The sequence below is a fragment of the Heptranchias perlo genome, chromosome 7 (assembly GCF_035084215.1).
Source record: "Heptranchias perlo isolate sHepPer1 chromosome 7, sHepPer1.hap1, whole genome shotgun sequence".
In the NCBI taxonomy this organism is placed as follows: domain Eukaryota; kingdom Metazoa; phylum Chordata; class Chondrichthyes; order Hexanchiformes; family Hexanchidae; genus Heptranchias; species Heptranchias perlo.
The window spans coordinates 84,592,698-84,604,119 of NC_090331.1; positions in this window are offsets into that span (position 1 = coordinate 84,592,698).

Sequence of the window (11,422 nt, forward strand, 5' to 3'; positions counted from 1 at the left end):
TGCATTTTAGAGTGCATGAGTGCCTATTGGGCATTTGGTAGGTTTATGTCATGCATCGCTGCTCAACAAACAGTTTCCCAGGTCGGAATGGAGAAAACAGTTGTGAGAAGCAAAGCACTTTCCACGCATAGTCAATTTTCTTCTGTTATTCTGGAAGCATTTTATATAATGCTACAAACTGATTTAAAAAGAGTATCAGTAAACATTCTCAAGCCAGACCCATTACATGTCAGGCCCAAGCTCCGGTCTTCCCAATTTCAATTGGTACAAAATGTAGTCTTCTCAGATCAAAATGAGACTTTTCTTAGACACTATGTCAAACAATTTCTACACTATCTCTATGCTCATCCTGTAAATTATCACATAGGAATACACATAGGAATGCACCAATAAAAGTACAGAGATTAATAAACTTAATTGGTGATACTTCACTGTCAGGTTAAATTTTAACATTATTCAGCGACTTTGCTTTTCTATTTGTTTCTATCATATTATCGGGAAATTTAATAGAGGTATTCAAAATTATGAAGGACTTTGATAGAGTAGATGGGGAGTAACTATTTCGACTGGCAGGAGGATCAATAACCAGAGGACACAGATAGGAACGTGAGTAGGCCATTTTGACCCTCCAGCCTGTTCCGCCATTCAACGAGATCATGGCTGATCTGTGACCTAACCCCATCTCAGCGCCTTAACCAAAGGTATTAAGGGATATGGGGCTAACAAAAATCTATCAATCTCAGATTCAAAATTAACAATTGAGCTATCATCAACTGCCGTTTGCGAAGGAGAGTTCCAAACTTCTACCACCCTTTGCGTGTAAAAGTGTTCCCTAACTTCACTCCTAAAAGTCCTGGCTCTAATTTTTAGGCTATGTCCCCTGGCCTGAGACTCCCCAACAAGCGGGAACAGTTTCTCTCTATCTACCATATCAGTTCCCCTGAATATCTTGAAAACTTCGATCAAATCACCCCTTAATCTTCTAAATTCCAGGCACGATGGTGGATAGGCAATGGCTAACATTTAAGGAACGAGTGCATGAAACGCAACAGTTATACATTCCTTTCAGGCGCAAAAACACAAAAGGAAAAGTGGCCCAATCATGGCTAACAAAAGAAATTAAGGATAGTATTAGATCCAAAGAGGAGTCAGAAAAGTTGCCAGAAAAAGTATCAAGCCTGAGGATTGGGAGCAATTTAGAATTCAGCAAAAAAGGACCAAGAGATTGATTAAGAGGGGGAAAATAGAGTATGAGAGTAAACTTGCAAGGAACAAAAAAGCAGACTGTAAAAGGTTCCATAAGTATGTAAGTGGTGAGCGAACCAACACGAGGGAAAAACTTACTTGACCTCGTCCTCACCAATCTACCTGTCGCAAATGCATCTGTCCATGACAGTATTGGTAGGAGTGACCACCGCACAGTCCTCGTGGAGATGAAGTTCCGTCTTCACACTGAGGACACCATCCAACGTGTTGTGTGGCACTACCACCGTGCTAAATGGGATAGATTCAGAATGGATCCAGCAGCTCAAAACTGGGCATCCATGAGGCGCTGTGGGCCATCAGCAGCAGTAGAATTGTATTCCAGCACAATCTGTAACCTCATGGCCCGGCATATTCCTCACTCTACCATTACCAACAAGCAAGGGGATCAACCCTGGTTCAATGAGGAGTGTAGAAGAGCATGCCAGGAGCAGCACCAGGCGTACCTAAAAATGAGGTGCCAACCTGGTGAAGCTACAACTCAGGACTACATGCATGCTAAACAGCGGAAGCAACATGCTATAGACAGAGCTAAGCGATTCCACAACCAACGAATCAGATCAAAGCTCTGCAGTCCTGCCACATCCAGTCGTGAATGGTGGTGGACAATTAAACAACTAACGGGAGGAGGAGGCTCTGCAAACATCCCCATTCTCAATGATGGCGGAGTCCAGCACGTGAGTGCAAAAGACAAGGCTGAAGCGTTTGCAACCATCTTCAGCCAGAAGTGCCGAGTGGATGATCCATCTCAGCCTCCTCCCGATATCCCCACCATCACGGAAGCCAGTCTTCGGCCAATTCGATTCACTCCACGTGATATCAAGAAACGGCTAAGTGCACTGGATACAGCAAAGGCTATGGGCCCCGACAACATCCCAGCTGTAAGGCTGAAGACTTGTGCTCCAGAACTAGCTGTGCCTCTAGCCAAGCTGTTCCAGTACAGCTACAACACTGGTATCTACTCGACAATGTGGAAAATTGCCCAGGTATGTCCTGTCCACAAAAAGCAGGACAAATCCAATCCGGCCAATTACCGCCCCATCAGTCTACTCTCAATCATCAGCAAAGTGATGGAAGGTGTCGTCGACAGTGCTATCAAGCGGCACTTACTCACCAATAACCTGCTCACCGATGCTCAGTTTGGGTTCCGCCAGGACCACTCGGCTCCAGACCTCATTACAGCCTTGGTCCAAACATGGACAAAAGAGCTGAATTCCAGAGGTGAGGTGAGAGTGACTGCCCTTGACATCAAGGCAGCATTTGACCGAGTGTGGCACCAAGGAGCCCTAGTAAAATTGAAGTCAATGGGAATCAGGGGGAAAACTCTCCAGTGGCTGGAGTCATACCTAGCACAAAGGAAGATAGTAGTGGTTGTTGGAGGCCAATCATCTCAGCCCCAGGACATTGCTGCAGGAGTTCCCCAGGGCAGTGTCCTTGGCCTAACCATCTTCAGCTGCTTCATCAATGACCTTCCCTCCATCATAAAGTCAGAAATGGGGATGTTCGCTGATGATTCCACAGTGTTCAGTTCCATTCGCAACCCCTCAGATAATGAAGCAGTCCGAGCCTGCATGCAGCAAGACCTGGACAACATCTAGGCTTGGGCTCATAAGTGGCAAGGAACATTCGCGCCAGATAAGTGCCAGGCAATGACCATCTCCAACAAGAGAGAGTCTAACCACCTCCCCTTGACATTCAACGGCATTACCATCGCCGAATCCCCCACCATCAACATCCTGGGGGTCACCATTGACCAGAAACTTAACTGGACCAGCCATATAAATACTGTGGCTACGAGAGCAGGTCAGAGGCTGGGTATTCTGCGGCGAGTGACTCACCTCCTGACTCCCCAAAGCCTTTCCACCATGTACAAGGCACAAGTCAGGAGTGTGATGGAATACTCTCCACTTGCCTGGATGAGTGCAGCTCCAACAACACTCAAGAAGCTCAACACCATCCAAGATAAAGCAGCCCGCTTGATTGGCACCCCATCCACCACCCTAAACATTCACTCCCTTCACCACCGGCGCACTGTGGCTGCAGTGTGCACCATCCACAGGATGCACTGCAGCAACTCGCCAAGGCTTCTTCGACAGCACCTCCCAAACCCGCGACCTCTACCACCTAGAAGGACGAGAGCAGCAGGCGCATGGGAACAACACCACCTGCACGTTCCCCTCCAAGTCACACACCATCCCGACTTGGAAATATATCGCCGTTCCTTCATTGTCGCTGGGTCAAAATCCTGGAACTCCCTTCCTAACAGCACTGTGGGAGAACCGTCACCACACGGACTGCAGCGGTTCAAGAAGGCGGCTCACCACCACCTTCTCGAGGGCAATTAGGGATGGGCAATAAATGCTGGCCTCGCCAGCGACGCCCACATCCCGTGAACGAATAAAAAAAAAGAAAAAGATTAGTGAAGACAAATGTAAGTCCGTTACAGTCAGAAATGGGAGAATTTATAATGGGGAACAAGGAAATGGCAGAGCAATTAAACAAATACTTTGGTTCTGTCTTCACGGAAAAGGAGGCAAATAACTTCCCAGAAATGCAAGGGAACCAAGGGACTAGTGAGAAGGAGGAATTAAAGGAAATTAGTATTAGTAAAAAAATGCTGGAGAAATTAATGGGACTGAAAGCCGATAAATCCCCAGGGCCTGATAATCTGCATCCCAGAATACTAAAAGAGGTAGCCATGGAAATAGTGGATGCATTAGTTGTCATCTTCCAAAATTCTACAGATTATGGAACAGTTCCTGCAGATTGGAGGGTGGCAAATATAACCCCACTATTTAAAAAAGGGAGAGAGAAAACTGGGAATTACAGACCGGTTAGCCTAACATCAGTTGTCGGGAAAATGCTAGACTCTATTATAAAGGATGCGATAACAGGACACTTAGAAAATATCAGCGGGATTAGACAAAGTCAACATGAATTTATGAGAGCGAAATCATGTTTGACAAACCTACTGGAGTTTTTTGAGGATGTAACTGGTAGAATAGATAAGGGAGAACCAGTGGATGTGGTTTATTTGGATTTTCAGAAGGCCTTTGATAAAGTCCCACATAAGAGGTTAATATGCAAAATTAAAGCACATGAGATTGGGGGTAATATACTGGCATAGATTGAAAATTGGTTAACAGACAGGAAACAGACAGTAGGAATAAGTGGGTCTTTTCCAGGGTGGCAGGCGGTGACTAGTGGGTTACCGCAGGGATCAGTGCTTGGCCCCAGCTATTCACAATATATATCAATGATTTGGATGAGGGAACCAAATGTAATATTTCCAAGTTTGCTGACAACACAAAACTAGGTGGGATTGTGAGTTGTGAGGAGGATGCAAAGAGGCTTCAAGGCGATTTAGACAAGTTGAATGAGTGGGCAAATACATGGCAGATGCAGTATAACATGAATTAATGTGCAGTCATCCACTTCGGAAGGAAAAACAGAAAGGCAGAGTATTATTTAAATGGTGATAGATTGGGAAATGTTAATGTACAAAGGGACCTGGGTGTCCTTGTACACCAGTCACTGAAAGCAAACATGCAGATGTAGCAAGCAGTTAGGAAGGCAAATGGTATGTTGGCCTTCATTGCAAGAGGATTTGAATACAGGAGCAAGGATGTCTTACTGCAGTTATACAGGGCCTTGGTGAGACCACACCTGGAGTATTGTGTGCAGTTTTGGTCTCCTTACCTAAGAAAGGATATACTTGCTATAGAGGGAGTGCAGCGAAGATTCACCAGACTGATTCCTGGGATGGCAGAACTGTCACGAGGAGAGATTAGGTCAACTCGGCCTGTATTCACTTGAGTTTAGAAGAATGAGAGGGGATCTCATTGAAATGTATAAAATTCTGACAGGGCTCGACAGATTGGATGCAGGGAGGATGTTTCCCCTGGCTGGGGGGTCCAGAACGAGGGGTCATCGTCTCAAGATACAGGGTAGGACATTTAGGATTGAGATGAGGAGAAATTTCTTCACTCAGAGGGTGGTGAACCTGTGGAATTCTCTCCCACAGAAGGCTGTGGAGGCCAAGTCACTGAATGTGTTTAAGGAGATAGGTAGATTTCTCGACACAGAAGGCATCAAGGGGTATGGGGAGAGAGCGGGAATATGGTATGGAGTTCGAGGATCAGCCATGATTATATTGAATGGCAGAGCAGGCTCGAAGGGCCAAATGGCCTACTCCTGCTCCTATTTTCTATGTTTCTAATTCAACCCTAGTTGTGTAATCTGGCCTCGTAATTTAACCTTTGGAGTCCAGGTAGCATTCCAATAAATCTATGCTACACTCCGTCCAAGGCCAATATATCCTTCCTAAGGTGCGGTGCCCAGAACTGCTCACAGTACTCCAGGTGTGGTCTAACCAGGGCTTTGTATAGCTGCAGCATAACTTCTACCCCCTTGTATTCTAGTCCTCTAGATATAAAGGCCAGCATTCCATTAGCCTTTTTGATTATTTTGTGTACCTGTCCATGAAATTTTAATGATCTATGTAGATAGCCCCAAGTCTCTTTGGACTTCCACCATTTAGAAAGTACTTTGATCTATTCGAAGTGGATGACCTCACACTTGCCTACATTGTAATCCATTTGCTAGTTTTGCCCATTCATTTAATCTATTAATATCTTTCTGTAATTTTATGCTTTCCACCTACACTGCTTACAATGCTGCCTATCTTTGTGTCATCGGCAAACTTGGATATGTGGCTCTCTATCCCGTCATCTAAGTCGTTAATAAAAAGTGAATAGTTGAGGCCCCAACACAGATCCCTGTGGGACACCACTCGTCACATCCAGACAATTTGAGTACTTGCCCATTATCCCTACTCTCTGTCTCCTGCCGCTCAGCCAATTTTCTAACCAGGTCAATAATTTGCCCTCAATTCCATGAGCTTCAACTTTAGCTAACAGTATCTTATGAGGGACTTTATCCAGTGCCTTCTGGAAGTCCATATAAACAACATCCATAGGCATTCCCCTGTCCACTACTTTAGTCACCTCTTCAAAAAATTCAATCAGGTTCGTCAGACATAACCTACCCTTTACAAATGCATGCTGGCTCTCTCTGCTCAGCTGAAAATTTTCAAGGTGTTCAGTCACTCTATCCTTAATTAAAGACTCTAGTAATTTCCCAACAACAGATGTTAGGCTAACTGGTCTATAATTCCCTGGTTTCCCTATCTCACCTTTCTTAAAAGCGGAGTGACACGTGCAATTTTCCAATCTGAAGGAATGTTTCCTGAATTGAGAGAACTTTGGAAGATTATAGTTAGGGCATCTGCAATGTTCTCACCGACTTCCTTTAAAACCCTGGGATGGAAACCATCTGGTCCTGGGCATTTGTCACTCTTTAATGCCTCTAATTTCTTGATGCGATGTATCCTAGATTACTGACGGAAGGGTAGAAATTGCAGAGGCTCTGGCCACAATCTTCTAATCCTCCTTAGATATGGGGACGGTGCCAGTGGACTGGAGGACTGCAAATATTACACCCCTGTTGAAAAAAGTGGAGAGGGATAAACCCGACAATTACAGGCCAGGCAGCCTAACGTCAGTGGTAGGGAAACTTTGAGACAATAATCCGGGACAAAAATTAATTGGCACTTGGAAAAGTATGGGCTAATAAATGAAAGTCAGCACGGATTTGTTAAAAGGAAAATCGTGTTTGACTAACTTGATTGAGTTCCTTGATGAAGTAACGGAGAGGGTTGATGAGGGTGGTGCAGTTGATGTGAATAGGGATTTTCAAAAGGCATTTGATAGAGTACCACATAATAGATTTGTAAGCAAAATTAATGCCCATGGGATTAAAGGGACAGTGGCAGCGTGGATATAAAATTGGTTAAGGAACAAAAAGCAGAGAGTAGTGGTAAAAGGTTCTTTTTCAGACTGGAGGGAAGTATATAGTGGTGTTCCCAGGGGTCAGTATTAAGACCACTGCTCTTTTTGATATATATTAATGACCTGGACTTGGGTATAATTTCAAAGTTTGCAAATGATACAAAATTCGGTAATGTAGTAAACAATGTGGAGGATCGTAGCAGACTTCAGGAGGACAGAGACAGACTGGTGAAATGGGCAGACACATGGCAGATGAAATTTAATGCAGAGAAGTGTGAAGTGATACATTTTGGTAGGAAGAATGAGGAGAAGCAATATAAATGAAATGGTTCAATTTTAAAGGGGGTGCAGGAACAGGGAGACCTGGGGGTGTACATACACAAACCTTTGAAGGTGGCAGGACAAGTTGAAAAGGCTGTTAAAAAAGCATATGGGATCTTGGGCTTTATTAATGGAGGCATAGAGTACAAAAGCAAGGAAGTTTTGCAAAACCTTTATAAAACACTGATTAGGCCTCAGCTGGAGTATTCTTTTCAATTCTGGGCACCACACTTTAGGAAGGATGTCAAGGCTTTAGATAGGGTGCAGAAGAGATTGACTGGAACAGTACCAGAGATTAGGGACTTCAGTTCCGTGGAGAGACTGGAGAAGTTGGGATCGTTCTCCTTAGAACAGAAAAGATTAAGGGAACATGTGATAGAGGTGTTCAAAATTATGAACGGTTTTGATAGAGTAAATAAGGAGAAACTGTTTCCAATGGCAGAGGGGTTGGTAACCAGAAGACACAGATTTAAGGTGACTGACAAAAGAATCAGAGGCGTCATGAGGAAACATTTTTTATGCAGCGAGCTGTGATTTACTGCTTGAAAGGTTGGTGGAAGCAGATTCAATAGTAACTTTCAAAAGGGAATTGGATAAATATTTGAAGAGAAAAAAAATACAGGGCTATAGGGAAAGAGCAGGGGAGCGGGACTAATTGAACAGTTCTTTCAAAGAGCCTCCTTCTAAGCTATAACATACTATGGTACTACTATGATATCCAATTCCCTTTTGAAAGTTACAATTGACTCTGGTTCCACCATCCTTTCAGGCAGTGAGTTCCAGGTCATAACAACTCGCTGTGTAAAAAAAATTCTCCTCATCTCCGCTTGGTTCTTTTGCCAATTAGCTATAAATAAATATAGACTAAGGTATGGCAGAGCAGGTTGTGTCTGGACTGCAATATGTGGGAGTTTGTGGACATAGAGAGCATCCCGAGCGAACACATCTGCAGTAGATGTCTCCGCCTTGAATCTCTCCAGCTCAGAGTCATTGAGCTGGAGAGCAAGTTGGAGACACTTCAACAAATAAGGGAGGGGGACGAGTATCTGCACAGTTTGCTCCAGACCTTGGTCACACCTTGTAGAGGTACAGGATCAGAACGGGGTTGGTGTGACCGATAGTGTGCATAGTAAGGGGAACCCAGGTGAGATAGAGAATGAGGATCCACAGAAACTGATCCTATCCAACAGGTACAATGTACTTGCTACCTGTGAGGATAAGGATAAAGACTGTCGGAAGGACAGCCAGAATGCTGACCATGGCACCCTGGAGCAGGAGGCTGTCCAAAGGCGGGGAGGAGGAGGAGGAGAAGCGTGATGTGGTAGTTATAGGGAATTCAATAATTAGGGGGAGAGATAGCATCCTCTGTAAGCAGGATTGAGAGTCCCACATGGTAAGATGCCTACCCGGTGCTAGGGTGAGGGACATCTTGAACCGGCTTGAAAGGATAGTGGAGTGGGAGGGGGAGGATCCTAATGCAGTCGTTGTGGCCCATGTTGGGACCAACAACCTAGGAAAGAGTAGGCAAGAGGTCCTGTTCAGAGAGTACCTGAAGCTAGGAGCTAAATTAAAAAACAGGATCTTACGGGTTATAATCGCTGGGTTATTACCTGAGTCACGTGCAAATTGGCGTAGGGATAAGCAGATTAGGGATGTGAACATGTGGCTGAAGGTGTGGGAAAGAGGGGTTGCATTTCATGGAACACTGGCACTAGTACTGGGACAGGAAGGAAATGTACCGTTGGGACAGGCTGGGACCAGGGTCCTAGCGGAAAGGATAAATACGGCGGTCACAAGAAGGAGATTGCGGGGGCTCTGACACATATATTCAGAACCTCTCTGGCCACAGGGGATGTGCCAGAGGACTGGAGAACCGCTAATGTAATACCATTATTCAAGAAGGGGAGTAGGGAAAAACCAGGGAACTACAGGCCAGTGAGCCTAACATCAGTGGTAGGAAAATTATTGGAAAAAAATTCTGAAGGACAAAATTAGTCTCCACTTGGAGAAGCAAGGATGAATCAGGGATAGTCAACATGGCTTTGTCAAGGGAAGATCATGTCTGACTAATTTGATTGAATTTTTTGAGGGGGTGACTAGGCGTGTGGATGAGGGTAACGCAGTGGATGTGGTATACATGGATTTCAGTAAGGCCTTCGATAAAGTCCCCCACAGGAGACTGGTCAAGAAGGTACGAGCCCATGGAATCCAGGGTGCCTTGGCACTTTGGATACAAAACTGGCTTAGTGGCAGAAGGCAGAGGGTGATGGTCGAAGGTTGTTTTTGTGACTGGAAGCCTGTGGCCAGTGGGGTACCACAGGGATCGGTGCTGGGTCCCTTGCTGTTTGTGGTCTACATTAATGACTTGGATATGAATGTAAAAGGTATGATCAGTAAGTTCGCTGATGATACAAAAATTGGTAGGGTGGTAAATAGCGAGGAGGATAGCCTCAGTCTGCAGGACGATATAGATGGGTTGGTCAGATGGGCGGAACAGTGGCAAATGGAATTTAACCCGGAAAAGTGCGAGGTGATGCACTTTGGAGGGACTAACAAGGCAAGGGAATACACAATGAATGGGAGGACCCTAGGCAAGACAGAGGGTCAGAGGGATCTTGGTGTGCAAGTTCACAGATCCCTGAAGGCGGCGGAACAGGTAGATAAGGTGGTAAAGAAGGCATATGGGATACTTGCCTTTATTAGCCGAGGCATAGAATATAAGAGCAAGGAGGTTATGATGGAGCTGTATAAAACACTGGTTAGGCCACAGCTGGAGTACTGTGTGCAGTTCTGGTCGCCGCACTTCAGGAAGGATGTGATCGCTTTGGAGAGGGTGTAGAGGAGATTCACCAGGATGTTACCAGGGCTGGAGCACTTCAGCTATGAAGAGAGACTGGGAAGATTGGGTTTGTTTTCCTTGGAGCAGAGGAGGCTGAGGGGGGACATGATTGAGGTGTACAAAATTATGAGGGGCACAGATAGGATGGATACTAAGGAGCTTTTTCCCTTCGTTGAGGGTTCTATAACAAGGGGGCATAGATTCAAGGTAAAAGGCGGGAGGTTTAGAGGGGATTTGAGAAATAACTTTTTCACCCAGAGGGTGGTTGGAGTCTGGAACTCACTGCCTGAAAGGGTTGTGGAGGCAGGAACCCTCACAACATTCAAGAAGCATTTGGATGAGCACTTGAAATGCCATAGCATACAAGGCTACGGACCAAATGCCGGAATATGGGATTAGAGTAGACAGGGCTGATGGCCGGTGCGGACACGATGGGCCGAAGGGCCTCTATCCGTGCTGTATAACTCTATGACTCTATGACTCTAACTTCAAACTAGTAAATGGGGGCGGGGGGAAGTTGGGGGGCAGAGATGGAAAAGGTCCTATAAATAATAATTCTAAAACAAATGAAAAGGAAGAGAGTAGTGTAATAGTCAAATTATGCTTTAGGCACTACAGGTAAAGGGAAGACCAAAAGATGTGAAGTAATTCAATTAGGAGAAATAAGAAATGTGTGAGAGAAAAACAACATCAAAGCAGAAGAACAGATTAGGATGCGTGGCTCAAATAAGCGTTTTGTATACAAACGCATGGAGTATAAGGAACAAATTGAATGAACTGCAGGCACAAATTTAAATTAGAGGGTAGGACATAGTAGCTATTACTGAGACATGGCTTCAAGTCAGTCAGGACTGGGAACCGAATATACCAGGTTTTAAGGTCCACAGGAAAGATAGGGAAACTGGTTGAGGGGGAGGAGTAGCCTTAGTGATTAAGGATGAAATTACTTCAAAGATAAGAGGATATAACGAGAGGTAAGCAGGCAGTGCAGACTTTATGGGTAAAATTAAGAAATAGGAAAGGATTTAAGACTATAATGGGAGTTGTGTATTGGCCCCTGGAAGCAGCTGTAAAGTGGCAGAATGTATAAATGCAGAGATTCGGACCCCGATATTAGCCGGGAGGTGGGATGGCAGCAGGGGGGGTGGGG